Below are 5,826 nucleotides of genomic sequence, written 5' to 3'. Positions count from 1 at the left end.
GAAAAAGCAGAATCTTGTATGGAACAGCCTCTTTTCTGGGGATACCTGGGCCCAGAGGGACAGAAAATGGAGGCAGACCCCATATCTCTGTGGCTAGAGGCTCATTTCAAGCACAGACAGCTCATGAAGAAGAAAAACAGAAAGAGAAGCAGAAAAAAATATTATTTGCCACTTGCAAAAACATTATATAATGGAAATAATGAGTAATGCAATAATTCCTGAATTAAAATTTTTTTGGAAAGCATTAACATAATAATTTTTATTTTTAAAGATGTTTTGACACACAAAGCTGTACTTAATTAATGTACATAACTTGATGAGTTTGGAGATAAGTATATATCCATGAAAACACCACCGCATTTTGCACCATAAACTTATCCGTTACGTTAGGCTGTGGAGAAAACGGAACCTCACACAGTGCTGGTGGGACTGTAGTTTGGTGCAGCCACTATGGAAAACAGTATGGAGGTTCCTCAAAAGACTAAAAATAGACTTCCTATATGACCCAGGAATCCCACTCCCGAGCATATATCCAGAGCAAACCCTAATTCAAAAAGCTACATGCGCCCCAATGTTCATGGCAGCACTATTTACAATAGCTAAGACACGGAAACAACCTAAATGTCCATCAACAGATGACTGGATAAAGAAGCTATGGTATATTTATACAATGGAGTACTACTCAGCCACCACAAATAATAAAATAATACCATTTGCAGCAACATGGATGTCCTTGGAGAACATTGTTCTAAGTGAAGTAAGCCAGGAAGAGAAAGAAAAATACCATATGAGATCACTTATATGTGGAATATAAGAAAAAAAAAGATAAAGAACTTATTTACAAGACAGAAACACTCACAGACGTAGAAAACAAACTTATGGTTACCAGGGTGTGAAGGAGTTGGGAAGGGATAAATTGGGAGTTTGAGATCTGCAAATACTACTATATATAAAATAGATAAACAACAAGTTTCTACGGTATAGCGCAGGGAACTATATTCAATATCTTGTAGTAAGTTATGGTGAAAAAGAGTATGAAAAGGAATATATGTATGTTCATGTATGATGGAAGCATTATGCTGTACACCAGCAACTGATACAAGATTGTAAACTGACTCTACTTCAATAAAAAAATATATATATATATATATAAAACTAAAAAAAATAGGCTATGATGTACAGATCTCTAGGACTTATTCATCTTGTATAATGAAGACTTTACACCCTTTGGCTAATCCCTCACTGTTGGCCCCTCCCCGCAGCCCCTGGCAATCACCATTCTACCCTCTGTTTCTAAGAGTTTGACTATTTTATATTCATCATGTAAGTAGTATTGTGACATTTAAAGCTTCATGCTTTAAGTCCTCTCAGGGAAAAAATATCAATGCCATGTCCAAGTATATTCATGTCTCCTCAAATTTTTAGTCATAGCATACATTTGATCAAGACTTCTATATTCACTGCATGTTTTTCCCAGTATCCTACAAATCTAGTACCAGATATTGGGACTAAGCTACTTAAGGAGTCAGAGAAAGGCGAGATGGTGCCAAGCACCCTGGTGAAAACACTATCATAAAATGTTGTATTGACACCAAAGACCATTAACAAAATATATTACATTTTTATCAACATTAAATATGAACTCTGCGACAAGGTCTATTGTTAACTCAAACTTTAAACTTTAGTAATAGCAGAGCAAGAGTTCTTTACAGTTAAGAACAAAATTATATGCTCCACGTTGCTAATCATCAGGGAAATGCAAATCAAAACCACAATGAGATAGCACCTCACACCTGTCAGAAGGGCCATCATTAAAAAGAACACAAATAGCAAATGTTGGCAAGGATGGGAAAAGGGAACTTTGTACACTTTTGGTGGGAATTAAATTGGTGCAGCAACTGTGGAAAACGCGATGGAAGTTTCTCAGAAAACTGAGACTAGAACTACTTTATGACCCAGCGATTCCACTCCAGGGTACATATCTGAAAAAAAGAAAAACACTAATTCAAAAAGATACACATTCCAACCCCTCCTCACCGCCATGTTCACAGCAGCACTATTTCCAATAGCCTAGCCAAGATATGGTAGAGACCTAAGTGTCCATTAAAAGGTGAATGGATAAAGAAGATGTGGTATATATACATAATGGAATACTACTCAGCCATAAAAAAGAATGAAATTTTGCCATTTGCAACAACATGAACAGATCTGGAGGGCATTATGCTAAGTGAAATAAGTCAGAAAAAGAAAGACAAATACTGTATGACATTACTTATATGTGGAATCTAAAAAAAATCCAACAAAGTAGTGAATATTAACAAAAAAGAAACAGACTCATAGATGCAGAGAACAAACTAGTGGTTACCAGTGGGGAGAGGGAAGGGGGAGGGGCAATTTAGGAGTAGGGTATTAAGAGGTACAAACTATAATGTATAAAATAAGCCCAATATTTTATAATAGCTATAAAGGGAGTCTAACCTTTAAAAATTGTTAATCACTAGGTCGTACACCTGTAACACATAATTTTGTACATCAACTATACTTCAGTTAAAAAAGCAGAATCATAAAATCATAACTGAAGTCAATACAGGTGTGATTCACAATTGCCTTAAAAATCCAGCAGGTATTTTGGGTAGGTTAGTACTTTCCTTCAATCTAAGAAATGAGATTATCTACCTATTAATATCTACTTTTTAATAGCAAGCATTAATATGTTCGGAGCCGGAGGCTTGGTAAAACAGAGAACTCACTAGTAATTTCTAAATTAAGTCTGTATAGCTTGATTCCACTGGTTTAGAATGTCCAGACCAAATCATGTGGGGTGTCTGTTAAAAATGCCACTACCTAAGCCCCATCCTAGACCCACTATATTAGGATCTTTGGAGGAAAGATTGAGGAAACTGCATTTTTAACAAGCCCTCCACCCCATCCCAAGTGATCATTAGGCACTCCAGATTTTTAAAAAACCCAATTTCCAACATAAACACAAGAATTTTAGATTGTCAAATAAAATAACTTTTCATTTCTCTTTAACAATATTGGGAAATGAGGAGTTCCAGCTGAGTGAGTTTCCCAGAAGACTTTAATTTCAGTTTACCCCCATAAGTCCTGGAACTTTTCAATGTTTTAAACATTTTAATAAAAATCTTTCTAAACTGTGTTATATAATGCACCATCTTCTCCAACAGAATATATTACACACATTAGGCATTGTTATGAGTGACTCAAGATAATTATTACAAATATCCATTATTATAAAAATAGCTTAAAAACTTATGAAGTCTATAAAACTGTCTGATTGTACCCTAAAGTCTGTTGCCAGCTGTGTTTTTATGATATTACAGTTGCTTTTTTGTGTTTGGTTTAGATAATTTTCCCGGTTTCACCCTTGCTGATAGGTAACTTTTATTAATGGCACCATTACTTTTTCTACTTTCCATGTTTCCGTTTAATAAGCTCTGGGAAAGCATGAGGAATTCTGGATGAGTAAAGTTCTTGTGTGGGCGTGAGGATCAGTTGGAATGCTTTCTGGTGTCAGAAAAAGCCTCAACTCAGATTAAATTAAACAATAAGGGAATTCATTATCTCACATAAGAAGAATCCTTGTTTTGCATAGTTGCAATCAAATTATACATACGAGATTTATCCTGCTTGTTTCACTTATTATATCAAACCATTTCCTATGTCATTAAAATGCTTAATATTCTTACACATAATGTTTCACCATACACAATTAATTCAACAAAATTTGTTGGGTGTCATCTATGTGCCAAGCATAAGAAGGTGGCGGAGATGAAGTGAGGAGTGATGACATGCATGATTCCCAGTCTCAGACTTCCACTTTACTAGGAACGTTCCATTAGTTATTTGACCACTATTGTTTCCAAAGAATTGTTTGACAATTATACATTCTGATAAACATTTTGCTTATATTTTGGTTTATTCCCACAGGAGTAACTTCTCACAGTGATGTCACTGGGTCATTTTAAGGCTCTTTATATGTATGTTTTGAGATTTGTTTTTTGTGATAAAGTACACATAAATAAAATTTACCATTTCAGCTACTTTTAAATGTACAATTCAGTGGCATAAGCTATACCACAATGTTATACAACCACTGCCACTAACCATCTCCAGAGCTCTTCATCATCCCAAATTGAAATCCTACCCATGAAATGATAACTTCCCACCCCTCCTTTCCCAGACTCTAGTAACTACCACTGTGCTTTCTTTCTCTATGAATCTGACTATTCTAGGTCCTTCATATAAGTGGAATCATACAATATTTATCCTTTTGTGTCTGGTTTATTCCACTTAGCATAATGTTTTCAAAGTTCATTCACATTGTAGCAGGTATCAAATTTCATTCCTTTTTAAGGCTAAATAATATTTTCATTGTGTGTATATACACCATATTTTATTTCTGCATCTGTTGATGGACATTTGGATTGTTTCCACCTTTTGGCTATTATGAACATCTCACTCTATTTTTAAATTGCTTTCTAAAATAGACTGTAGTAGACAGTCTGGTTAGGCCTACTGACAGTACATAAACAATTTTTTTTTACAGTTTCATTCACATAATTATTTTTTTTTAACTCTGTTAATAGGAGAAAAAATCTTAGCACTAGTTTGTTTGCTATTTCTTCATTTGTTAGTCAAGTGACTATTTTCAACTGTTTATATTTCCACTTTTGTGAAATATCTGTTCATGTTTGTCACCCATATATATATATATATGCATATATTTGAATCTTAAGATTTTTCTTATTGTAAGATTTTTTTGGTATATGTTTTTTTTGTTGAAGTATAGTCAGTTTACAATGTTGCATCAATTTCTGTTGTACAGCATAATGCTTCTGTCATACATGAACATACAGATATTCGTTTTCATATTCTTTTTCACCATAAGTTACAAGATATTGAATATAGTTCCCCGTGGTATACAGTAGAAACTTGTAATCTATTTTATATATGTATTACTTCGTATCTGCAAATCTCAAACTCCCAATTTATCCCTTCCTACCCCCTTCGCACACTGGTAACCGTAAGTTTGTTTTCTATGTCTGTGAGTCTGTTTCTGTTTTGTAAAAAAGTTTGCTTGTCTTTTTTGTAAGAGTTTTTTTTTTAATTTAAAAATATTTCCCCATTATCCAATTTACTGCACATATGTTTCCCAGTTTATTTTAGCCTTTTCATTTTGGTCAGGCTTCTTTTTGATATAGAGACTATTCTTCATCTTAATGGAGTCAAGTTTATCAGTTAGTACATTTGTAAATTATATAATTTATTTTGAGCTTAGAAAATTCATTCCCATCAAGAGCATATTTCTTCACTGATTTTTCACTCAACGCTTTATCCATCTCAAGTTGGATATATTAGTGTAAGATGATCTAAACAATTTCTTTGGACACTTTTCATTGCTAGTCTTACTTAATCTTTCTGCTACATTGGCTGCTAACCACACTTTTTGAAAGTATGTCTGCCATTTTATGACTCCCTCTTTCCTGGTTCTTACACATTCTTGCTGCTAGTTTTTAGGTTCCTTTCCTGCACCTCTTTTCTACCTGTTCCTAAGGTTGATTTCAACTGTTTATTGTTCTCATTGTATATTCTCTCTGAGTAATCAGCATATGTGGATGACACCTCCCCCTGACCCTCCCCCTTTTTTTAATATTTGGCAGAAATACCTACGTGGGTTTCAGACCTATGTGTTTAGTCATTGATTCATTTAATATTCACCAAATATCAATTGCACATTTACTCCACCAGGCAGTTTTTTAGGCTCAGGAGATAAAATGCCTACTCTTGTGGAACTTACATACC

This window comes from Camelus bactrianus, chromosome 2 (genome assembly GCF_048773025.1).
Source record: "Camelus bactrianus isolate YW-2024 breed Bactrian camel chromosome 2, ASM4877302v1, whole genome shotgun sequence".
Classification (NCBI taxonomy): Eukaryota; Metazoa; Chordata; class Mammalia; order Artiodactyla; family Camelidae; genus Camelus; species Camelus bactrianus.
Note: the sequence above shows the minus strand (reverse complement) of the source record.